General features: G+C 48.3%; 1 protein-coding gene across 1 annotated transcript in view; it reads right to left on the minus strand.

Moving 5' to 3' along the window:
- The window catches only part of LOC146192267 (uncharacterized), a 55838-nt gene extending 30369 nt beyond the window's left edge, over positions 1-25469 (minus strand). Inside the window, exon 1 of the mRNA XM_084602419.1 lies at positions 25372-25469. The gene's annotated coding sequence lies outside the window, so the exon portion shown is untranslated. The remainder of the gene's footprint in view (positions 1-25371) is intronic.
- Positions 25470-26337: the final 868 nt, after the last annotated feature.

The raw sequence follows: 26337 nt of genomic DNA on the forward strand, positions 1-26337 counted from the left end.
CGCACTCAGGTCTTAGGTAAAATACCCGAATGATGTGGTAGAGGAGAAGCGGTAGCCATTTTTGATGTTTTAATTTTGTCAGGTCTGCCTCTGAAAATAATAATAATAATAATAATAATAATAATAATAATAATAATAATAATAATAATAATAATAATAATAATAATAATAATAATAATAATAATAATAATAATAATGTCACGTGCTTTGGGCCGTCATGGAAAGGAATAATAAGCTTGGGTACGAAGAGGGAGCAGAAGCTTACATGCCTTGGAGACTCTCAGTGCATAGACTAAAAAATAAACACCCCCGTTACGTACTGAGTACGTAACATTTGTGGTGGAGGGGGGGGGGGGGGATCAACACGGATCCCCGTTCTCTTCGACAAAGCAGCCGACTCTGTGTTGTTTTGCATTTTTTTGAGTCTAGAAGGTGTCTAAACAGGCGCCATGTCTGGGAGAGACTCACGTTTCCATTGAGACGAGTGCATAGAGCTAGTCACAACCTCACTAAACTAGCACGGTCAAACCGCAAGACCTCCTACAAGAACGTAAAGACCTCTACCTTTCACCATTTCCATCTCAAGCGCACTCCGGCTACGAAGGCTCCTCAAACTCGCTCTTAGATCAGCCCATTAAGGGGGCTGAAGTGTGGGCGGAGTTTCAAAATCTGAACACATCCTTCACTCCCGGACTGGACAGGATCACGAACAGGGCACTACGAAATCTGGATTCCCCCTCCATTCAAGCCTTACCAGCCTAATTTAATGACTGCTGGCAAAATGGCTTTCTACCTCCTCGGTTGAAAACAACGAAAGTTATTTTTATTCCAAAGCCAGGAAAGCCGCTCCACCAGACTAATCTCCGACCCATCTCACTTCATGCGTAGCCAAACTCTTCGAACATGTTGTTCAGACGCGACTGAGCAACAACTTGGAAGATAATGAGCTTCTGCCTGCCAGTATGTTCGGTTTCAGGCCAGGTTTGATGCACAGGACATATTCCTACCATTACAACATCACATACTAGAATCCAAAACGAAGGACACCAAAGCCATATTAGCGGCAGACATCAATAAGGCCTTTGATCAAGTTACCCTTGCAGCTATATCTTAAAGAACCTTCAATCCCTTCATGTCGGAAGACGTATGTAGAACTTCATTCGTGATTTTCTCAGTAATCGTACCACTCATCTCTCATTCGGCCCGTACTCCTTCCTCGACATTTCTTTCGCTGCACCAGGTACTCCACAGGGAGCGGCCCTCTCTTCGACCCTCCTTAGTATATAGTCATTTTGGGGTTACCCAAATTACTTGATTCGATACCGTAACTGCATTACAACTTTTATGCCGATTACATTATGCTCTGGACATGACGAGGTAGCGATGCGGAGACAGAGCACCGTTTACAAGCAGCGCTGATTATAATTTCCACCCATGCAAATGAGAGAGGGTACCATGTTCCTCCACGAAACCGGCATTTTTCATATACAAAACTCACCGAACGTCTGGCACACCACCCAATATTCAGCTCAATTTGGACACAGGATCAGTTCCCATAGTCCAGGCGCCAGCCCATGCGGGACTACCCGGAAACGAAGGGGCACGCGCCCTCGCCCGAGATCTTACCCTGCGGGCGTGTGAGCACCCCATGGCCTCCGTCGATGGAGAGTGCCTGCTAAACTTCAGAGATATATCCCTGCCCAAGAACCTGAGAGCTCAATTGAAGATTCCACTTCTCCCGAAGAATATGCACCCTGAATTTCATTCAGACAGGCGAGTACAGAGAGCCAAAAACCTACACAAGCAATACCACTCCAAACAAGACACTGTCTATGTCGATGCAACCAAACATGCGGACCGCAGTGCCTTCACGATTGTGGCTGTAAATTTCCAAGGTCAACTGCTCACGGCCGGCTCGGTCGTTACAAATGACCCGGAGGAAGCGGAGGAAGCGGCAATCGCCCTTGCGGTAAGCTAGACCTCAGCCCTACATATTATTAGCGACTCGAAAACCGCAGTAAGGAACTGCAGCAAAGGCAGAATATCCCCTCTATCACTAAAATTGCTGCTTGCCTCTCAGACGACAAACCGTCCCATTCAGCTGATCTGGACACAAGCACATTCCTGCCTTCCGGGAAATGAGGCTGCCCACAATTTCGCCCGAGGACTCGTCAGCCGGGCAGTGGGACAACCCCTCATGAGGTCGGCGAGAGACCGTATGGCTTCATATCAAGAAATTACCCAATACTTTCGACAAACACGTAGCTTATACCCTCCGGGACACAAATCGCTCTCGAAGGCGCAGGAGGTCACCTGGCGAAAATTACAGACACATTCCTTCCCAAATCCTGTCACCTACGCCCATGCATATCCTGCATTATACACCCCATATTGTAAATTATGCCAACAGAGGGCCAACCTAGACAACATACTGTGGGCCTGTCCACGAGATAGCCCTCCGCGGGATCTGCAGCTCTCCACATGCGAGCAGTGGGAGGCCGCTATGCTCAGCTCTGACCCGCGAATCCAACTCCGGCCATCGAGCTTGCAACCCAGGTCGCCAGAGCCCAAGGACTCCTGGCCACCTAGAGCGGTAGCCCTTGCTGCCTGACTTCTTCCTCGTCAAATAAATGTTTATCCTCCTCCTCCTCCTCCTCTTGAATGCTATCGCTCCAATAGACAGATATACGTACCTCCTCACCCATAGCTATCCAATATGCAATCAACTTTCTGGTGGCGGCTACAAACTCGTACACTCCCATACCCAATTATAGTCATGCACGGACGCTTCCCTAACCTTTTCTCCGCCGCCTGCCGACTATGCCGCAAGCCGCCCGATTTCTATCATCTACTACTCACCTGTTCCACATACCCACATCCTGCTCCCCAGAGGTGGCACTCGCTTGCTGGGGACAACTCATGTCGAGATCATCGCCACAAGATGAGAGACTCACGATCACCAGTGCAACAAAGAGGCTGGCCTTCCAGGGGCTGGCACATCATTTTTAAGGGTGGACCCGTTTCGCGGGCCCCTCCCATAGGCCATAAGGGGGGCTTGCCCCCACCTGCATTTTTTATGGCTAATAATGTTTGCATCACCACCAAAGCACCGACTTGTTTACCAACCCTACCATCCAGTATGGCCGAAGACGATGACGCCGTAGAGTAACGCTTGCGGTGGGAAACTGGCAGCATTATTGCGATCCGCGTACCAATAATCTTCTACAGCTTCTTCTCCCTTGCCATTATGCCCAAAGCACGTGACTATAATAATAAAAATAATATCAATAATATTACTTGTTTAACAGGAAAGGAAAGGCGCAGTACCTATGAAACTTTTTTATTGTACACCTGAACCGCGCCGGAAGGGAGGAAAGTGGGAAGAGAAAGAGGCGCCGTAGTGGAGGACCTCTTGAGGCAGCACTGACGTCGCTTAGCACACAGACGCCTCTCCATTTCGCCTCCATTGAAACGCAGCCGCCAGCTGTTGGGTTCTAATCCGGGCACTCCGGTAACAATAATCGTGCATGTCAGTCAATACGCCACCGTGGCGGAGCTGTCTCTTATAGCCTGAGTCGCTCTGGGACGTTGAACCACATAAACCATTTCTGTCAGGCATATGCAGCTTTTTTCTATCATTTTGTGTGATGAACTACCGCTAGTAATCTGCATGCAGACACCATAGGGGACGTTTAGCTCACGTGCACAAGACAGCGCTGCCATGCGCACTTTTGAAGGGAAAACTTCACTACGCTAGTCAACACCGCGCTTCGCGTGAGCCGGCCTATCATCATCATCATCGTCATCATCAAAACGTTTTATTTCCACCGAAATGATACTCCTTTTTGGACCCCCTGGCACGCAGGCCCAACGTTGCGCAGGCCTAAGGGAGCCCTACTCAGGAGCCTCGCAAACTATGGTCTGGTGAAGACACATTGTTGCTTCACGGCCTCAGCCGCCAGGCGGATGGCTTGTTGCTGTTAAGCGCGGTTCTCGCTCCGCAGCAAGGTCTCCCAGGCTTCTCTATCTATATTTTGCTCAGCGCCCGGGCTGCCAGCACATTCCCAAATTACGTGGTCTAGAGTGCCACTCTCCCCGCATGTTATGCAATACTGGTTTTTCTCCTGTTCAGAAATTGTCACGTATACCCAGAAGGGGCTTATATGATTTCCCCCTTGTAATCTTCTCCACGCAATTGCCCCCTCGTTTCCTAGGGAAGGGTCGGGCGGCGGATAGACCCTCCTGCTGAGCTTATAATGTTCCGTGATCTCGTTGCATGAAATCAAGCTATCTTTCATGTCTATGCGAGAGGGGCCGCGCATGTCGCAGCACGAGTGACGTCACGCACGGCGCAGGTGGTCTTCAACTTTTGTGCGGAGCACGAAAGTCCCTTTTCAGCCGCGTAATCGGAGTTGTTCGTATATAACCGAAGGTACCTCCGCTGCAAGAATAGTGGGGAGTTTCATATTCAGGTAGAGGGCGAACCAGTGCCAAAAGTAGATCAGATCAGGATTCTAGGGATGGTCATTCAATCTCACGGCCATAACGGAGAGGTCCTGAAGAAATTAGACAGTTACGCGATGCAAACCCTCGGGCACTTGAGGAGGGTCGCCACTAAAGGAAGAGGTCTAAAGGAGAGAAGTTTACTAAAACTAATCCAGGCGTACGTATTAAGCAGAATCAGTTACGCCACGCCCTACCTGGACATCAAGGCCGGAGACAAAAAGAAATTAGACTGCCTGATCTGAAGATGCGTTAAGAAGGCGCTAGGACTGTCCGTGGGTACCTCGACCGAGCGACTGCTCGAACTCGGGGTGCATAACACGTGGGCAGAATTGGCGGAGGCAGTGCGAGTCTCCCAATTAGAGACACTAAGCACGACCGAGACGGGCAGGGTGATCCTTGCAAAAGTAGGCCTTAACCCAGGCAGAGCTAGGAGTTAAAAGAAATGTCACAATTAGTAGGGAAAGCAGGAACGCCTTGGTAGTCCCCCCCTTGCCTAGAAACATGCATCCAGAATTTAATGTCGAAAGAAGGGCCAAACGAGCCGAAGCTCTAGAGCGACGGTTCAAGGACATGGGAGCGAAAGAAGTAGTCTATGTTGATGCGGCAAGTGGCAGAACAGGTGCGGCGGTAGCCTCGGTAGCCGATGGCCGAGGGGCGCCGGTATCTGCGACAACCATCAGAGGCCGCAACATAGAGACTGCGGAGGAAGTTGCGATAGCGCTAGCTTGCGTAGGAACGGAAGCCAAGTTCATAATTAGCGACAGCAAAACTGTTATCCAAAATTTCGGAAAGCGGAGGATATCGCCGGAGGCAGCCGAAATCCTCACCTAAAGAACGCTGAATAGGAAAATTCAGTTAATTTGGACACCCGCACAAGCTGTCGTCCCTGGTAACGAGGCGGCTCACGAGCTAGCCCGAGCTCTCTACTTCCGGGTAGCCGTCGAGCCCCCCGAACCCTGGGCATACGACGAGCGTCTGCAAAATTACGGGGAAATTATCGACCGTTATAAATTGGGGCGCAGACTGGTACCCCCCCAAATGTTAGCCTAAATATTAGAGAAGCTGTCGCGTGGAGGCGGCTACAAAGTAATACGTTCATAAACCCGGTCTGGGCGTTTCACGCGTTACCAGACCTTAGAGACAATGATCTATGCAAACAATGTGGGGCGAGAGAGACCATCGACCACATAATTTGGGAGTGCCCACAATCTTCAGGGAGGGATAGGACAAAATATTACAAGTAGAAAAGCCTGGGATACCCAGCTGCGAAGCTCGGACCCTGCGATCCAGCACCGCATCATCCATCTGGCGGAAGAGGCCGCAACAAGCCAAGGGCTACCTGCCAGCCTCTAATCCCCGGGCGCAAGACTCCCCGTCTTCCCCATCACGCGTGCCGGAGGCGGGGAAGAGGACGCCCATTTCCGATGGAAATGAAAGTTGCACAACCAAACAATCAAGGTGGTCGCCGCTGTTGCCTGACCTTTCACCACTGCCACGCACTATGCGTCATCGTTTGACGTTCGCCGCAAGCGCGTGTTTATCGCGGAGGCCGGCTATATAACCGCTTGCCAGAGAATAGGCATTCAACATGGAAGGAGAAGAGAGTGATACCACCGATACAGAAGTGCTACCACGGGAGTTGGCTGAAAAGGAGCGAAGAAATGAAAGGCTGAAAGCTAGACGAGCCTCCGAGACACCCGAACAACGAGAAGAACGTCTCGCTAAACGACGCAGCAAAGCCGAGTCTGAAACGCCTAAAGCATATCCATAAGTTAAATTCTAAGCATATCCATAGCCTAAATCATAAAGCATAACCATAAGCTGAACCGTAAGCATATCCACAGGCTAAATTACAAAGCATAACCATAAGCTAAACCATAAGCATCCCAGAAGCTTTTCACTTCGAGATATCCAGGTTTAATCCTCGCCAATTTTAGCTCACGTCCGCTTTCACGGTGTTGAACCCGTGCTACGTGATGCTCGTGATACGTGAGAGCTCGTCATCAAAAGTGCCCGCCAAAACTGTTAATCATTATTTTCATGGTTAATTAATCATTCAATAATGACAAATGTATATCGTAATAATAATTCGGTTGGTGAAACGTTTAAATGATTGGTTAATGAAGAAATTAATTAAACGAATTAAGGTGTGGACGGGAGCTGGGGACAGAGCATGTCCGAGAGAATTACCAGGTAATTTGATCCAATGTGGCATCCGATCTCATTCGCAAATTTGCAAATTTTCGCCTTGTGTGACGTCGAACCCGACCGCCGGCGGCTGCGTTTCGATGGAGGCGAAACGAAGATGTGCCCGCTGTGCGGTGTCAATGCGCGTTACAGGTTCTTAGTTGGTCGTAATTACTCCTCAGCTCTCAACTGCGGCTTCACTTTCCATCTTTCCATTTTCACGCCAACCTTCCTCCCTTCTCGCAAGGAGAGGTTGAGATGCCCACAGAAACAAAAAGCCTTTCCTTTCCTGTATACCAATTATTATTATTATTATTATTATTATTATTATTATTATTATTATTATTATTATTATTATTATTATTATTATTATTATTATTATTATTATTATTATTATTATTATTATTATTATTATTATTATTATTATTATTGTGACGTCTGCTACCTGACGTGTCCAACCGAAACCCCTTACTCCGACCACAATTGCGCGCGCCGAGAACACTGCCCCGTCAATTTGGCCATGAATGGTTGGCCGTCTGCGCGTTTTCTTCAGCGCAAGTGTCAGCCTGAATCCGATAGACGAATGCAGCTCGGCGATAAGCACCTCTCTCTAAAGAAAGAACGCAGTCGTTCCACAGAGACCCCGAACAACGAGAAGCCTGAATAGCCCGTTGCCGAGAAGCTTACCAAGCGCGGAAGCCCGCCAAGATCGAAGCGGCAACAACAGGCTGTGGCTGCGGCTGATGGCCTCGTGAAATTTGTTTAACAGATAGTTCAGCTGCTACAATCTTTAACGCTATTCACTCGACGCGCGAACTGAAAGCAAAAAGGGATACAAAAGAGCTGTCTACAAAGTTCGCGCTATTGTTCAACCCCGATCAAAACAGCATTCGGTGCGCGCGCACGCGTGTGTGTGTGTGTGTGTGGGGGGGGGGGGGGGGTCCTTTTGCTGGATCACGGGAAAAGATAGGTGATCGGGAGGGCAAGCGGATTCCCGCATGTTTCTTTTTCTGGTTTCATCGTTATCCGTTCAGGACGTAATATTGCTCGACGCCGCCTATAAATATTGCCGCGAACTGTTTAAATCTTTGTTTGTTCTTGTACGACAGCCGCTGGCATGCGGCCTTATAATTGTGATTCTGGCACGCTTATTGATTCTGTATTCGGTGTTTGTTCATGCTCGTTGTCGTGATACGACGAGTTATCATTCTCTTTGTCGCGAAAGATACTTCCGGACAGATTATGACTAGCAGCCTACCGGTATCGCTGAAGAGGAAAGTATACAACAGTTGCATCTTACCTGTACTCACCTATGGGGCTGAAACGTGGAGGCTAACCAAGAGAGTTCTACTTAAGTTGAGGACAAACCAGAGGGCTATGGAACGAAAAATGGTAGGGGTAACATTAAGAGATAGAAAGCGTGCAGAGTGGGTCAGAGAAATAACTCAAGTTACCCACATTCTAGTGGAAATTAAGAAGAAGAAATGGACATGGGCAGGACATGTAGTGCGAGGAGAGAATAACCGATGGTCGCTTAGGGTAACAAACTGGATTCCAATGGAAGGACAGCGTAGCAGGGGGCGGCAGAAAGTTAGGTGGGCGGATGAGGTTAAGAAGTTCGCAGGGGTCAAGTGGATGCAGCTAGCACAGAACCGGGTTAAGTGGAGAAATATGGCAGAGGCCTTCGCCCTGCAGTGGGTATAGCCAGGCTGATGATGATGATGATACTTCGGGACGCATCTCGAAGGTTCCAGCCGCTCATGCGTGTTTCTACAATGTTCCAGGCCATGCTAGTACCGTTTGTGGCTTTATCTAGATCTCTACTCGCCACCTTTAAATTCAGTGCTGACAAATGAAACGAACATTCTTTGTTCGACGACCCCCGAACACGTTTGTTGCTATCGCCGTCGCCAAATCGCTTAGTTCTTTTGCGGGCGCAAGTCAGCCCAATAAAGAGTTTCTTCAGTGCACTCGCAGACTTCATTTGTGTCATCAATCTTGTCACCACCACTTGATAATATGGTGGAAACAGGTATTTTGCGGCATTTTCAAGGAACTTGTGAGTTGGACAATGCCAGTGCCATTAGGAGTGATACAGCGCCCATTGATTTCCCTCGCAGTTAGACTTTGAAGCATGTGACGAATTCGTGCCCTTATAATTGACATTCCAAGTAATTTACCTCGCGAAATAAGCTTCCGTTTCAATGCGCAGTCTAAATATCCAGACTGATAATATTTATCATTTGCTTCAAATCTACATTCTTCCACTTGTGTGCAAGAGCATGCAAAGTGAGAATATGGCTCTGCTTTATACTTAACTAAATACAATTTAAAATACATATCACTGTTCTGAGGGCATGGATGCCAGGTCAGGCGGTACGAACCAAGGGCCAAATATTGTATTTTGTTGGCAATGTCTGGCCCACATAGGGTCAATGTATTGCCAATACACTTCAAGACTGCGCCGATTACTTATTCTGCCGGAGCGCGCGCTGCAGAGAGGTGGACTGTTGCAAAGGAATGTGTCTTCTTTAACCATGTTTAAAGGAATAAATTAACTGTGGCTTAGCTCTGGTTAAACCTGGATGCAAGCGAAAACTTCTTTTGCCTGCTACATTACTAAAGTCAAAGCTTCATTGGCCGCAATGCAGCGATTTCGCAATGGCGCCAATTTCCACTGTGGTTGCACCGCTCTTTCCACTTTCCCCTCACAGCTTCCTCACTTCCTTTATTACGCGGTTCAGGCGTCCACAGAACAAGTGTGAACCCCGCCGGGGTGGGGCAGTGGTAAGACGCCCGACTACTGTGCCGGAGTTCCCGGGTTCGAACCCGACCTCGGCGGCTACGTTTCGATGGAGGCGAAATGAAGAGGCGTCCGTGTGCTGTGCGATTTCAGCGCACGTTAAAGATCCCCAGGTGGTCAAAATTACTCCGTAGCCCTCCACGACGGCTCCCCTTTCTCTCTTTCCACTTTCACTCCCACTTTCCTCCCTTCCCTTACGGCGCGGTTCAGGTGTCCACAGAGCAAGTGTGACAAATACTGCGCCTTTCCCTTCCTGTGAACCAACCAACCAGAACAAGTGTGACAGATACTGCGCCTTTCCCTTCCTATAAACCAATGAAAAAACGGAAAACGGCCCTGGGTTTTGCGATGTCACCTTAAACAACCTTGAAGGTTAAAAACATAAACTGCGCCTTTCCTTTCTTACAAATCAACATACACAAAATTAGAGGGTCTCTTAAATGTCTCTTAAAAGAGAATGGGAATGGCGAAAGCCTACCCTTGTTATCCTATAATTTGCCTCCTGTCGGCATTTGTTGCAGTGCTACATATAATTTAATTGGTTTACAGGAAAGGAAAGACGCAGTGTCTATCTCGCACTCTCCGGCAAGTTTGAGTTGGACGATACACCATCGCTCCGTCGCGCGGCGTTCCTTGGCGCGCGTCAATGTGTGGGATTGCAGATGGCAGGGCATCCTGACGCATCCCGCTTCGGCCAATCAGAACGCCGCAAAAGCGGAACACACTTTGCCCACGACGGCATGAGCCATTAGTGGCCCACTGTCCACCCTCCGGTCGAAAATATTTTCTTCCCCGGTGACGTTGAGACCGCCTCCAGAACGCAAGGCCACCAAATTTTTTTGAAAAGAGTAGCTAATAACGCAATAACGCAAGTTACAGCCACTCCAATCCCCCACTTTTACCCTCGGTAATAGAGGCACCCCGCAGGGATCAGTCCTTTCCCCCTTTTTATTTAACATCACACTCATCCCCATGGCTAAAAAGCTGTCACAGATCCCAAACCTCTCCCATTCTCTATATGCAGATGATATCACCCTGTGGACCACCATTGGGAATGTAGGTAGCATGGAAGACACTCTTCAGGAGGGGGCAGACATGGTGTCAAGATGCGCAGCTTCAATAGGCCTTGCATGTTCCTCCACCAAATCCGAGCTCCTGATACTCCACCCAAGCCCGCGGAAACACCACCAACCCCCTATGCTCATCACCGTAGATGGTCAGCCAGTACCACAAGTTCACAAACTTCGAATACTAGGTATGTTCATACAAGACAACGGCCTTAACACGGATACACTCTCCAGACTGACTAACACAACACATCAGATCACCCGCCTAATCAAACGTATAGCCAACAAGCACTGTGGAATGCGTGAGCATGACCTCAGACGCTTAGTACAGGCATTTATTATAAGCCGCATTCTTTACTCGATTCCGTATTTATATCTAACAAAAACAGAGACAGACAAGGTGGATGCTCTCATCAGACACGCTTATAAGGCAGCTCTCGGCTTACCTAAGCGCACCCCAACCTATCGACTGTTAGGCATGGGAGTTCATAACACCCTCAGCGAACTGGTGGAAGCCCACCGCATCGCCCAACTAGGACGGCTCTCCACTACCCCAACTGGTCGCCACATTCTTTCCTTTCTCCAACTTAGACCGTTAGGTGCCCCTCCAGTAGAAACTTATGCAGTTCCAAAGACAGTCCGCGATCACCTCACTGTCCACCCACTTCCGAAAAACATGCATCCCCTTCATAACCAGGCCAGACGGAAAGCGAGAGCGCGTGCTCTACACAGAGCACATGCGAACGAACCCGACACGGTCTACGTAGACGCCGCAGAATATCCACACCGCTCAGCTTATGCGATATGCGCGGTATCCAGCCGCTTCGAACACATCACATCAGCCTCTATCATTACCGGAACGTCCATAGAAGCGGAAGAATCCGCTATAGCCATCGCGATAGTCTCTTCCACTGCCACCCTTATCCTCAGCGATTCTAAAACTGCCATACAAAATTTCGCCCGAGGCCAGCTACATGCTGCCTCTCACAAAATCTTAACTACCAACGTTCAAACACCCAGACCCATAGACCTTGTCTGGGTACCAGCCCATTCCGGCAACCCCGGTAACGAAGCGGCCAATTCTGCTGCTCGAGCATACGTCGACCGAGCAACAGATACCGAGGACCTAGGCAGTGCCAGAGATCGGCTGATCACCTACAACGACATTACACTACACTACCGGTCTGAAAGACTTCACTACCCTCCCCCACACCCCTCCTTAACTAAACCACAACAAATAACATGGAGACACCTTCAAGCCCGCACCTTTCCCTCCCCAGCATTGCTGGCACTCTTCTCCCCCTCTACTCATCAGTCCGAATGTTCCCTCTGCGAGGCCCCGAGAGCTACATTCGAACATATTATGTTCAGATGCCCGGAGTTTCAACCACTGGCCGAATGGCGCCTTACGGACAACGAGGCTTGGGAGATCGCGGTCTCCAGCTCAGAACCGGCTCCACAAAGGAGACTGGTCGACTGGGCTGAAGCGGTCGCCGTCAGGCACTGCCTGCTGGCCACCACCCGTGATCAGGAGCCGGCCCAGCCCTTGTAACGAGTATTTCGCGGCTCCACTAAATAAAGTTTTTCACCACCACCACAGCCACTCCAATACCCCGATTCTGTCGTGTTTCTCTCATTCCGTTCCCTTGTGAAGGTTTTTCACTCTCCTACCCGGTCGTCTAGCCTCCGCAAGACAAATTCCCCTTCCTCCTCCGCATCTGGCGGGAGGTGGGGCGTGGCACTCCGCCTGCGCGAAAAAAAAAAAAAAAAAGAAACGGGCGAGGGAGCGCGCGCCTCTGGATTCAGTCGGGCCGTGGCGAGGGAAAAGCGCGCAGCGAGCGGTACACACCCATCCTTCAGCCTCAGACAGCGAGGCAGACCAATGGACGTCGTTCGCGGGAAGTACGTCATTACAGTGGCTCGACGAGCCAGCGCAGGAAACGGGGAAGCTGGGTTCCCGAAGGAGATCATGAGAGAGCTTTGATTTGTATTTTCGTTGCTTTGTGGCGCGCGTGTCACTGTAGCATTTTGTACAGACTATCTCCGGTACCTGATCGAAACACTGGGCTCCTTCGCCTAAAAGGTCCTCCCCTGGACAGTGGCCCTTTAAAGGCTTTCGTCTTAATATTTATGAAGAATAAGATCGGCAGTGGCGCAAGAGCCCTCGCGCTAGGCCAGTCATTGAAATTCATCGTTCATCCTGTCGCCATGTTATGCCGCCCTCTTTGCTTGCCGCTACGTAACATTTTGGTTGGAGGTGCGGCGTACGTCATCCCCATCCTCGCCGAGCAGCTTCGCCCCAGCCCTTCTAGCCCTAACCCGACCAACTGCCACCGTCCAGCCCCCAGCCCGGATGTGAAGACAAGGAGCATATAGAGACCAACCAGAATCGAGACGAAGGACCCGAAAGACCCGAAGGACTCAAAGGAAGCGGACATGTACACGCAAACCCCGCCCAGCCGCCCGCCGCGACTTCGAGCCATCGGTCCCAACGACTCTGGTGGCGGATGGCTGAACAGCTCTAGGGGACGCGAATCACCCAAGCATCATCGTGTTCATCGTCATCGTGGTGGTCCCCCAAGCGTATCATTCTTTTCTCTCTTTTCTTGAACCATCTACACCATCACTTCACCATCGACTTAAACGAACCGATCGGGACGATCGCTCGGTGGCCCCGGGAAGTGTTGCGAAGAAGATCGGCAGTGGCGCGAGAGGAGCCCTCGCGCTATGCCAGTCATTAAAAATCATCATTCATCCTGTCGCCATGTTGTGCCGTCCTCTTTGCTTGCCGCCACGTAACAATATACAAGAAAAAAAAATATGGAAACATGATTAGGTGTAGGCGTCCACAATTCCGTGGAGTCCACGCAAAAGTATGTCTCCTTCCTATCTCTGCCCCGCCGGTGTGCTGCAGTGGTAAGATGTGGTAAAACGCCCGACTACTGTGCCGGAGTACCCGGGTTCGATCCCGACCACGGCGGCTGCGTTTCTGTGGAGGCGAAACGAAGTGGCGTCCGTGTGCTGTGCGATGTCAGCGCACGTTAAAGATCCCCAGGTGGTCGAAATTACTCCGTAGCCCTCCACTACGGCTCCTCTTTCTCTCCTTCCACTTTCATTCCCACCTTCCTCCCTTCCCTTACGGCGCAGTTCGGGTGTCCACAGAGCAAGTGTGACAGTTACTGCGCCTTTCCCTTCCTGTGAACCAATTTAACTTTCAGCCGTCAGCGTCATGGAGGTTTTACCTTGAACAACCTTGAAGGTCAGAGACAGATATTACGCCTTTCCTTTCTTATAAACTAATGTACAATATGCAGGAAAAAAATATGAATCTTGACCTACTTCTTGCTTTCTCTAAAACGTAATTTAAATAAAAATTATGAAAAAAATTACCGATGATTACGTTACTTCCTAATTTGAAATTTGAGCGCAGCAAATAAGCTGTTTCACCTCTTCGATAGATTGAGGCAAAGAAATCGAGCAACACATGTATGCGCTATCACAGAATTTTTTTTTATTTTTCACACGTATTCCTTTAACAAAGACTCCCTTCTCGGCGGCGGCGATGAGCTTCTGCTTCAGCCTCGCTTACACCTGGTTGCTCTCGACGGTGGCGATGAGCCTCCGCTTCAGCCTCGCTTACACCTGGTTGCTCTCGACGGTGGCGATGAGCCTCCGCTTCAGCCTCGCTTACACCTGGTTGCTCTCGACGGTGGCGATGAGCCTCCGCTTCAGCCTCGCTTACACCTGGTTGCTCTCGACGGTGGCGATGAGCCTCCGCTTCAGCCTCGCTTACACCTGGTTGCTCTCGACGGTGGCGATGAGCCTCCGCTTCAGCCTCGCTTACACCTGGTTGCTCTCGACGGTGGCGATGAGCCTACGCTTCAGCCTCGCTTACTGCTCTGGATTCTGGCGGCAACGGCGCTGGGCCTCTGCTCTGGCAGCTCGTTTAGCAGCAGCAGCAGCAGCAGCAGCAGCGGCGGCGGCGGCGGCGGCGGCGGCGGCGGCAGCAGCAGCAGCAGCAGCAGACGGAGGACTTCCACCGGTCGTCTCGCTCATGGCTCAGAAAGAACTGGCAGATAATTTCGCAGTGGCGAACGGCAGCGGCAATTTCGGCTCTGGCGGTGCACATATACAGATCCGCCGCCACCGATCTGTTTCTCTGATCGCCACCGCACAGGGATTGCATTGGAGGAGGAGCGAAGAAAGGAATTAAGTTCGAGCCGGCGCTTTGACAACCGGAGACTCGCAGGAAGAGGGGGGAGGGGGGCGGCGTGTACACCCAGCGGCAAATGATGGGGGCAGAAGCGCGCGCAGCAAGCGGACAACGCGATAAAGGGAGGAGGGAAGAGATAGCAGCGACTAACTGATGCTGCTGACGCCGATAGTGAGTCAACCCCAGCTGCGGAGTTGGTTTCAGGGACAACGCCGCCGATGCCGACGCAAACAATATGATACCCTCGCTTCCGCAGCGCCAAGAACCAGGTCTAGCCGTGGGAAGGTGGTCACGTATTCGTCGACGTGCCGGGGCCTACGTGAAATAACCGGCGCGTCGGCAACTGAAGAGCATCCCATCCGCCACACAGGAACAGGGGGGGGGGGGGGACCCTCCCCTCCTCTTTCTGCATGGCGGCGACGGTGTTCTATGCAGTCATGTTATCTTGACTCTAGCGGCGTCAGCGGCATCCAGCGGTATCAGTCGGTCGCTGCTAGCGCTGGGGGGATGAAAGGGGGGCGGAGCTGGTTACGAGGCCGACGACGACGACGACGCCGACGCCGACGCGAAACCCAGGAACGGACGCCAAAGAGCTGCGCTCTAAAAAGCTGCGGATTGAAAAGAGGGTGTAAATGGGGTATCGCTGCAATACAGCTTTCGCTGGGGTGAGGTGGTGAAGGGTGGCTGCTCCTGGCCCTGATGGGGCTGGGACAGGTAGGTCAACGCCGCTCGCGGCGGGGGCTAGCCTGCCACCGAATTATCTGTTGTAGGCCGTCATTGCACCCACCATCGCTTCGGAGGCGGATGACGGCTGTTGCGGCGCGCATCTGTCTCTTCGTTTTTTCTTTTCTTTCTTATCCTTTTTCTCTTCTGTCCGCACGAGGCAGCGGAGATGGCTCAGCTACAGAGCCAGTAGCAGGCCCGTGCATTTTCCTTCCCTTCTTCCTACAGCCACAACAACAACAACTTTTGCTCTATCACTAGGTTCAAGCCATGCTTAAACCTCATAATGTTTTTAGCGAAAGCTACATTGGCCGCGATGCATCGATTTCGCCGTGGCACCAATTTCCATCGTGGTTGTACCGCTCTCACCACCGCTGCCTATAGAAACCACCTCATCGCATTTCGCAGTGTGTAAGCCACTGGTTCGCATGCTAGGAAACCGGAGACGAGTAACAGGTGCACTGCACATGACATCAGAGCTTTTAATAACGTTGATCATAGCGCTTAGTAGCAGCAAACACAGAATGGGCGTAAGAAGGCGAAGAGAGCAGCGGAGACGCTCGAGAGGAGAAGCCGTGCGCCGCGCTGTTTGGCGTACAGCCGGGGAGGTAGAAGAGGAGATAGCAGCTGGCACGCGTATCGGCGCTGCATAAAAAACGGTTGGTTCGTCGACTCTGCTGTGTTTGGAGCCATTGAAAGTGAGTTGTAAAGGCTTAAACAAATCCGGCTTATGCGTTGGAATGAAAACAGGCGGAGGCGACAAGCCGAGGACATCTAGCTAGGCAACCACACTAACTTGGACGTGCAACCAAGATTAATCATGGCTAACCAAACTATGCCTTAGGTTTCGCTACGTATATCCCGGCATAGCCGAGCTAAGCCACAGCCAATGTCTCCCTATACCGCCCTGTAAGGCACGATACATTATTGGCGACACTTTAGGGTATGACGAGAGAGCGTATACGCTACTAGCTCGCATACAAAGTCCCGCTATAACCAAGCCGAATGGACGTGCCTGCGTGTCTTAGGAGTAATGTGAAAAGGGTTCTGGCGGGCTGATTCTGATATCATCCTCCCATATGAAAGGAGCGACCCGAGTTTACAGCTCCTGCCCGTGGCATAGGAGCAACGGGAATTCGAACGTCCTGGCAGGATGATTCTAATGTCATTCCCCACTATAGTCATTAGCCAGAACTAATACTAGTACTAGTTAAGTTGTGACATTACTGATGACGTCATCATTGATTGCAAGGTACGACATACTACATCACTGATGACGTCATCAAACTAAAGCGCTTCGGACGGACGGACACGATCATGGCCGCGAGCATGAGCCATTGAAGGGTATAGTCTTAAAATATATATACTTGTGTTCATAAGGTCTACTTTTAGCCAGGTTTAAGGGGTATATGGCTTGCCAAAGAGCAGCTGGGATGGGCAAAAGAAAATGTTTAATGTGTCTTAGCGTTCAAGTGTACTTGTGACTTGTAATTAAGTTTCTAAAAAGTGACCGTGCCTCAAGTTAATTAATTTGTCTGTTCTCACTGCAGGAAGAATTTCATAAAATCCATTAAAATAGTAAAGTGACAGAGATGATAACGAGAAAACATGTTTTAATGTGATCAGAATTACTTGATTAGAGCTCGGGCAGTTTTCCCTTATGCAAAGAGGTAGTGTTTCAGTGCGTGAGAAATGCCAACAGCTGCACTCAACCACCTGCTGTTTCTGAGCAGTCACAAAAGGAGAGAAAGCTCAGTCAACGCTCTAAATCTATCGCAATCTTGATGGACGGCACAAAGAAGGGAAGCTTCTGGAAGGATATGTTTGAACTGCGTAGCTTCTCTATCGTGTGTTCAGTTCTCGTTGGCATATATCCCCCAAGATAGAAGCGTGTGGTTGTCTTCGCTCTAAGATACGCGACAGAAAGGAGCCACACGAATAGCCATGACCTCTACCACGCCGTACACACCTATGCCGGCTGAGATGTTGGCACTGCGTGAAAAAGTGATGAGCAACAACGGCATACATACAATTTACCCGGTGAGTGCGAAATAGTAACGACCTTAAGGTCCTTTCATTTCCTCGTGTTGAAGAAGCGACCGAGCGAAGTACTCTATTTAAGGCCAAACAGGCTGCGTTTGGTGGCTACGCCTTGTAATCTACGAAAACGACCATGCACCTGAGACGAGTTGCTTACCCGAGGGTCAGGTTGGAAGAAATGCCTAGACCTCTGTACAGGAAGTGCCAAGTGCAATGCTCGCTGTCTAGCCGTGAACGATGAGATGCTGATCGTAACCGCAATCGACGTGAAAATAACCATGCGAGCTACAGCGTGGAGGTGCCGCGTGAGAACAGTTGACAGTGCGATCAATTGGTACTAACGCGTTCACGGTATAGCGAACGCTACAAACAGACCAGCAACACCAATTGAGGCGAGAGATGGTGTCGAGCAAGGTGCCATGGCTGACGATTTAGCGACAGCAACCACGCGCGATACGATCATCGGGACTATGCGGTGTCGCATTGTCTGCATGAAATTGAACTTAAAGGAGGACATCAGTCCCGGCTGCTATCAGAAACAACGAGGTCAGAGGCGTGGTTGGCCCGGAGTTTACCGCGTGCGATCGGGAACCCAGGATGCTACGCGACGCAGCGAGTGCCACCCATGCGATGATGAGTGCATAGTATACGCAGTATAAGCGCGAACCTAGACGGTAGTGATGAAAACATTTATCCAGGGCTGTTACATACAGAGAGGTATGCTTGGCGCGGAGCCTTAACTGTCCCGGACTTACAAACTCTGGGTGGAGTCTTATAGACAGGGACCCCAATTTGGTGATTTTCGCCGCCCGTGCACACCGCTTTAATGCCATTTGGGCCTGTATGTCGTGGCAGCCGAGCAAGGTCGCTACCCAGTCCTCCCGAAAAGGGTTAGGGTAGACGAGCTGGGCGATGTAACGCAGCAGCATGGAGATTATTAGGATCGAGAGAAACCGCAGCCGCCACCTTAGCCATGTTGCGTCAGCGAGCGTGGGCGAACCCACTCACCTCTGCACGAAAGTGTGTGTGCTCGTGTGCAGCGAGTGACTCGATCATAAAGTGCCTCGGGGACACTGTACAGACAAAACCTTGTGTACTATGACTAGCCGTGAACGTCGTGCATGCAGTTAAGTGACAGTGCATGAGAACTGTGCATGCGGACTTGGCGTTAGCAATCGACAAGCCGCAAGCCTTTTGTAGGGTTTCGGTTTGACTGGCGAAAAAAAAAAGAAAAAAAAAATAGCCTGGCAATGCTCTTATAGTGGGACGTTTAAGGCCGTGGTGGTCGTTTAACAACGTTCTTGACTCGCTCAACAATGAAAATAACGCAAAATGGACAAATCGAGATGTTTTGCGTAGGAAGCACGGCCGAATGCGCGCTTTCACAAGCGGAGCAACGCTTCCCCACCCTCGTTGACACATGCTCCTTGCTGTCTGGAAACAAACACGGAGCCACGGAAAAGTACGGGCGAGCAGGCACACTGTCGCCCACATCTGCGTTCCACTGCACGGAGCAGGCCTTCCTCTCACTCTGACCGGCGCATTAGAAAATTTGACTGCCCTGTGACAGACTGTTGGGAGGAGCACAGCATCGCACGTGCCGCGGCATTTAATATTTCTCTCACAGGTCTTCCTTCTGGATGCGCGTGGCGTGAGTACCTTGGTGGGCGGATCTCTGGTAGAACGAAAAAATATATTTTCCGGCCGTACCGCTATTTCTATGAGCGAGGGGCCTCTTTCTGTTCTTTTTCAAACTGTTCCAGGCACTCGAGGCGCCAGGTGTTGAAAAGAAGCATCGTCATGTAGTCTTTGCTAAAACTTAGAGGGTAGGTGGGCTAGTACTTGATGGCTCGTTACGCATTGTTTTCGAAATGTCCTGAAGGTAAGATGTTTGCTTTATCTCCTCCAACGGGAAGGATTTTCATGATTTTCATGAGCTAATGAGCACTCGCTACACACGACTTAAATCCATTGTGCTCTAAACTTTCGACAGGCAGTACCTTGTTTGCTGGAGGGCTGCGCTCTTGCTCAGTAGTGGACTCATGTCATTTTCCTTTCATTTCCGCTTGCTTCACATGATTACTGCAGGAGAACACTTTAGAGCTCATGCAGCTCACGCTACCCGATAAAGCTTTTCGACCTAAGCAACGGAATTTCCGCTCGTGACATGCAATATCGGTCAGCGTATGTGAGGACACCTCGCTATGTAGCAATTTGTGTTACCTTTCATACAAATTTTCTACTTCTCCGGTTAAGTAGTGGCCACGGCAGCGATCTGCTGTGCGTGCCGAAACAACAGATTCGAGGGTTTATTTCCAGGCTTCGAATACCGCGTTGCTCACATTATCTACACGATATGCTCTTGTGGGTGCCGAAATGTTTATCTGTTTGTTTGCTTTCAGCTTGGACAAGATTACGAACTGGAATATGGTAGCTTCATTGCATACCAGAATTTCTCCGCTCGTGTATTCGGCTACATCCTAGGATTTTACAGCGCGTAAGTGCTCTTACGTTTCTGGAGTTTCCAGTTGATTCCAGTGACGCATCTCGCTAAATTTTAAATTCTGTCCACGAAAACTATACCAGAAAGTAAAAATTAATCAGAGTGACTCTGAATTTTTCGATCTTATTTGTGTGAAGCATTTCGATCGCTCGGCCCCTAAATGCTGAAGGACGTTTTTTAAGTAATGCCGAAAGTTGGGCGAGTTGGTGAAAGTTCATGATGAAAAATAGCGCTAAAAAGTACACGAAGGACGGATGGACTACACTGAAAAGCGCTTGTCCGTGTCGTCCATCTGTCCTTGGTGCTCTTTTTGAGCTATTTTGCATCATGGGCGCTTTTTAACGCAGCGCAAACGAGAGAGTGCAATAACTTGCCTGGAGAGCTTCGGGCTGGCATTGGAAAAGCCGTCTGTGAATAAAATGGCGACAGATGCAATGTCATTCACACCGGGTCATATTTTGATGCAGGTACCAGTGAACAAATATGTGCATGCCCAGCTTGAAATCGGAGTTTTGTTCTATAGAGGCGCAAAGGAATGCAAGGCCAGCCTAACATTGCTATAATACCTATAGTGTAAACAGTGAAATCAGTCCGATCAAACAAAAATTTGAAACTTACTCCTCTTATACGGTCCCTAACCGACTGACATGAACAAAAGCTAAAGGGCCACATGGAGCGAGACGATAGTTGACTGTGTCAGCAAAATTCTGCAATTCATTCGTGGTAAACGAACTTCCACTTGTGTTTCGAATGACGCCAGCGCCTATCACTAGGCCTGCCATGTGCGGCCTAAGTACGTTCCCGCAACTGTAAGATATCACAGCTGCTTTGCCTGAGCTGCGTCAGCGCTTGGTGAATTCCAATCTCGTGATGCCGTGGGTGAGGAACTCGTAGAAGCAGGCGCCTTAGTGTTGTGCTTCCGCGGCGGGGATTTGACGCGTTCAGCGAGGTTTTCGGTGTAGTTGACTTTTTGTATAATGCTGCGGATTTCAAAACAGTCACATAGGGGTGTAGATGTGTTGTCGAGAATTCGACAGGGTTGCGCATCCCGGTGTATAGTTGAAGATAACTTTCTGTAGGTATGCAGCGAAAGCTACATAGCCGACGCGCACCAGTCCCCCTTAAATCTCGCGGATTGTGTTCTGAATATTATACTATTGGAATTAGTCCCATTATATTAAAGTTAAATTACACGAGAATCTGTTCACGTATATTTTTTTTCCAAAGAACTATATTGAGAAAACCAAATAATATGTACAAACACTGTTTGGACCGATATCTCAGTAGGTTAGTGGCCGGTGTAAATACAAATATTACTCTCAGGTTCAGCCATAGAGGATCAAGGACTGAAATGAACAATAATGATATAAACGCAACGTTACTGCTACAACTGCATACATCTGCAAGAATACAACAAAGTGCAAGTAAAATAAAAAAACCCCACATAATTATGAGTACCAAATAAAATCGATAAGCATAATAGTACTACAATGAAGAAAAGGAGAAATAGAAAGAATTTGGTTACAAAGTACAATAAAGTGCAAGCGAAGTACGCGATACACTCACAAAAATTATTGCGCAGACGTAATAACCTGTGCGCAACAATAAATAGCAGTGTAAAGGATGTTTCAAAAACTAGACAACAAATGTGAATTTCACTAAGAAAGAAATTCAGGCAGAATTTGATTAGACTGGTAGTACAGTATACATATCAATTTAAAATTTCTGGCTGCTTTTACCTCGATCGGCAATTCATTCCATATTTTAACACCATTGAACTCCATCAGTCGCTCACCATATAGGTATACATTTCTACATTTGGGGAGGTTAAAATTACAGTTAGATGCCTGCCTAGTATTACGCGAAGGCTGGACAAGTAGGCCTAATGGAAGGGGGGGGGGGGGGTTAGTGCTGATTATATTGTTGATCACAAGCGCAACTTTGTAGTTACGCAAGGTTAGGTACGATTGTATATTGTTGGCATCAAAAATGTTGCTGCTGGATTGATCAAAATTACTAGTTGTTATTATATTCAATGCCCGTTTTTGAAGACGATGTAAAGGCGACAAATATATTTTATATGTTTGACACCAAGATTCACAGCAGTAACTGATATGTGATGAAAAAGCGAGTAGTGGGAACGTAGTATATCGTAAGGAAAATAGTATCTCGCTTTAATGAGCGTGCGGCACCCAAGAGCTAATTTTTTGCATACGTTGTTAATTTGTTCTTTCCAATGTAAATGGCAATCAAATATAACCCCTAAAAAGAAGAAACTGGTTTTATTAACGAGTTACCTAAAGTAAGTGCAAATGTATTGTTAATAGTCTTGTTGTCTAGAGTGAAAAATTATATACTTAGTTTTGACAATGCTCAGCGTTAAGCGATTGTTCAGGAACCAGAAAGACAGCATTGTCAGCTCATTCATTATGATCGTCTAAATTGACTGAAGAGATTCCCCACTAGCTACAAGAGTGGTGTCGTCTGCGTACAATAGTACTTGAGAAAAGCGTAGCACTTGCGGGAGATCGTTTAGATTAAGTGAGAACAACACGAGACCCAAAACAACCCTGTGGCACACCACAGGTTACATCGTTGACATTTGGTATAAAATCATTGATAAGTACTCTTTGCTTACGGTTAGATAAATAGGTGTGGAAAAATTTAGGCGAGTTACCGACAAAACCGTACCTTTCCAATTTCTGCAACAATATAGGATGACATACCGTATCAAATGCCTCTTGAATATTAAAAAAAAAAAAAAACAGCTATTTTGTTCTGATGCAGGGCAGAATTATTAGCTTGCGATAAAGTTAACACTGCTGTGGAAGTTGACCTATTTTCGACAAATTCCGTGTTGCTGAGTTGCAATGATATTATTGTTGTCAAGAATATTTTTACTTGTTTCCCTATTAGTTTTTCGAAAAGTGTATTAATCACACTTAGTACAGATATCGGCCTGCAACTACCTGGCTGGTTACGATCTCATGCTTTATATATTGGAACTATTTTAGCAACTTTCAGTTTATCAGGGTAGCGATTATTTTCTAGGGAATGATTAAACAAGTGGCAAAGGTAAGGGCAGAGGATATCTATGTTATCTTTGACTACCCTTGATTGAATGCCGTCAAGACTGGTTGCTGTGTTTACTGCCATCTTACTTACAACAGCTTTTATGTCTTCAGGGGTAATAGCGCGAAAATGAAACATACAGTTGTCGGTACAGATGAACTAGATAGCGATAGTGGGGATTGGCTAGAAAGGCTACTACTAATGTTAGTGAAGGATTCGTTGATATTATTAGCAACTTGCAGAGAAATGCTTTTGGGGGTGACGTTTCAGTTTATTTACACCAGTTACAATTCTAACTATCTTCCATAGTTGTTTCGTGTCCCCTTTGTTTTGACTAGCCAGTTCTGATCATGGCTACTGACTTATTCCTGTAATATTTAAACTGCGTTTGGTAATAGTCATTTGCTTTGTTTTCCTTCCATTTATTGTACCAGGAATCCTTTCTCTTCAAGACGTCAAGAATGTCCTGAGTTATCCATGGGCATATAGGGTCTTTGTAGTTGCGTTTGACACCCTCCCGTGTTGATTGGCTGATTGCATTTTTGATGTAGGAGAGAAAATTTTCAAATTCAATATTTACGTCATCATTACATATAGTACTGAAGGTAATGCTCTTAAGTATATTTTTAACTCGCACGTAATCAATACGTAAAGATCGCTTTGGATGACTTTGACTAGACGGTGACATACAGGATCGGGGCAAGAACATAAATGTCGCACAATGATCAGCAACCAGAACATCACACACACCTGCCCGAAAATTTATATCAAGGTTACACAACATATATGGTCGATGAGGGATGCAGTTTGACTGGTTATCCGAGTTGCAGAGTTCATGACTTTTTTTAAAATTGAATGATTGAAGAAGAAAAACATAATCACTGTAGTTGTCTGATAATAGGTCAATGTTGAAGTCACCACAAATAACAATGGGATTTTTTATACTCGCATATGACATCAAAATAGTTTCCATGTCAGAAATGAATTGTGGCATTTTAGAGCGCGAAGGACGGTAAACCACGCCAATTACGAGGCCACACTGAAGTTTAATGAAAACAGCTTCAATTGCTTCACTGCTAAATTCCTAAAATAGGAGCTACAGTAATGTAATGCAATTTTGACAAAAAAGGGCACCACCACCGTCACTTGTACTGCCAGACCTTGATAGCGACAGCATTTCGTAGCCAGGAATAAGAACGGATTCGGCCTCTTTCAACCACGTTTCTGTGATAGCAATCACGTCATATCTGAAGGAAAACTAAGACAAGTACGCTAGAAGATTGTCAGAATTTTTGCGAATGCTTCGTAATTTGCAGTTTAAGATAGATAAGTCATCGTGCGCAAGCCTGGCTTGTTCTATCTGGGAAATATTATAGGCCATCTGATTAGACAACTCTGCTCAGATCTTCGACGCATGTCGCATGAGGTACCTTTGTTTTCTCTGCTTTTCGCATGATGATTTTGCCGTCGGATACCCAAGTATACTTCCAATATTTTTCTCGTTTGCTGCAAGAGCTTTTCCAAGGAGCAGTTAATTCGCCGGACAAAGGTGTTCATTAATGAAGATGGGGTCGAGGTCATCAGAACCTAACACAGACGTATTTAGCCGGCATTTCTTAGCTGCTCTCGGAACACTGTCCCGGACTTTCTGGGAAGTAAACTTCACAATGATATTTGGCTTGCTTTTGTCTTTCGTTGGGACGCGATGTATAACTTTTATGTCTGTTTCTTGAATACCTGATTTCAATGAAGTGCAAATGGTTTCCATGGTCTGAAAGAGGTCTTTCTCCTGTTCTAAAGGAATGCCCTTTATTTCTAAGTTTTTCTTTCGACTGTATAGTTGGAGGTCAATAACCTCGCTCTTTAACTCCTTCAATTCTTTACTAAGACGGGTATTTTCCTGTTTGAGTTCGTGATTTTCATCCTTTACAGAAGCAAGTTCTCTTTACAGCGTAATCACCTCAGTCCTGAATTCTTCAAACTTTTCGTTCATGAACTGCACCGACTGTTTCACACTTTCCAGTTCTGTCTCGATTATTTCTTTCAAGGCCTCTTTCAACCTTTCTTTTTTGCCGTCGAAACGAGCGTCGAAATCTGCGAATGCCTTGACCAGCTCTTTTATAGTCGTAGGAGGCTTGTCACTCATTTTGTTAGCAAAGTAAACACTAATGACTAGTAACACTAAAAACCAGCACAAAATCAAACACACTTGGAGAAGACCAGGAGCTAAAATTCAATCGCTAAGGAGACAACATACCTGCGCAAAGCGTAGAAAGAAGATAAGTCGCTGTGCTATCCTGCGGCTGCCTTGTCTGCTCCAGAGTGATGGTCTCTCCAGGCCGGTGTGGCTTTATATATGGGCCATGCCACGAGATATCAGCATCCTTTCACGAATCGCGCAGGCGCGGCTTGCGGCATATCCGAGGGGCTCGTAGTCGCATGTGTGAAGTACGGCAGTGTCCCGGCTGGATGGACGATGCACTGGTCGTCGGCGCCGATGATCAATTCGTCGTAAACTTTGCCGGAGGCAGCTGCTCAAAGCGTAGAAAGCAGATAAGTTGCTCTGCTATCCTGCAGCTGCCTGATCTGCTCCAGAGTGATGATATTGTTACGGGGGTGCACTTAATGCAACAGCACTGCGATGGGCTGAACTCGACGCTGAGACTTCAGACGCTGAGACGTCGTCGTCTTCGTCAGTGAGCACATCACTTTGGTACCGCGTTTCCAGGTAACACTACCCCCCTCGGCAAAAGGCAACGTCCCGGTGCGTATTAGGCGTGCGATGTGGAGGGGAGTAATATGGCTTTAGGCGGGCGACATGTACGATTTCGGAAGTGGGTGTTGCAGTCGGTGACTTTGGGTGGAGTGGTGAAATCTCATACGTCACATCGGTCACTGGGCGTAGTACACGGTAAGGACCTGTGTAGTGGGGCAGAAGTTTTTGACACAACCCCACACGACGGCACGGAAGCCAGAGCAACACCAGAGATCCGGGAGGATAGTGCACATCGCGGTGGTGAGCGTCGTAGCGGCGTTTTTGAGCTTCTTGAGAGATGATGAGATTCTGACGAGCAATCTGGCGAGCAGCGTAGGCTCGGGCGATGGTATCGCGGGCATAGGTTGTGACGGGGCTATCGGCGGGAAGCAAAGTGTCGAAGGGCAGTAAGGGGTCTCTTCTAAAGAGAAGATAGAATGGAGAGTGCCCAGCAGTGTCATGACGCGA

The sequence above is a fragment of the Amblyomma maculatum genome, chromosome 4 (genome assembly GCF_055883805.1).
Source record: "Amblyomma maculatum isolate TAMU_Amacu chromosome 4, ASM5588380v1, whole genome shotgun sequence".
NCBI classification, from domain to species: domain Eukaryota; kingdom Metazoa; phylum Arthropoda; class Arachnida; order Ixodida; family Ixodidae; genus Amblyomma; species Amblyomma maculatum.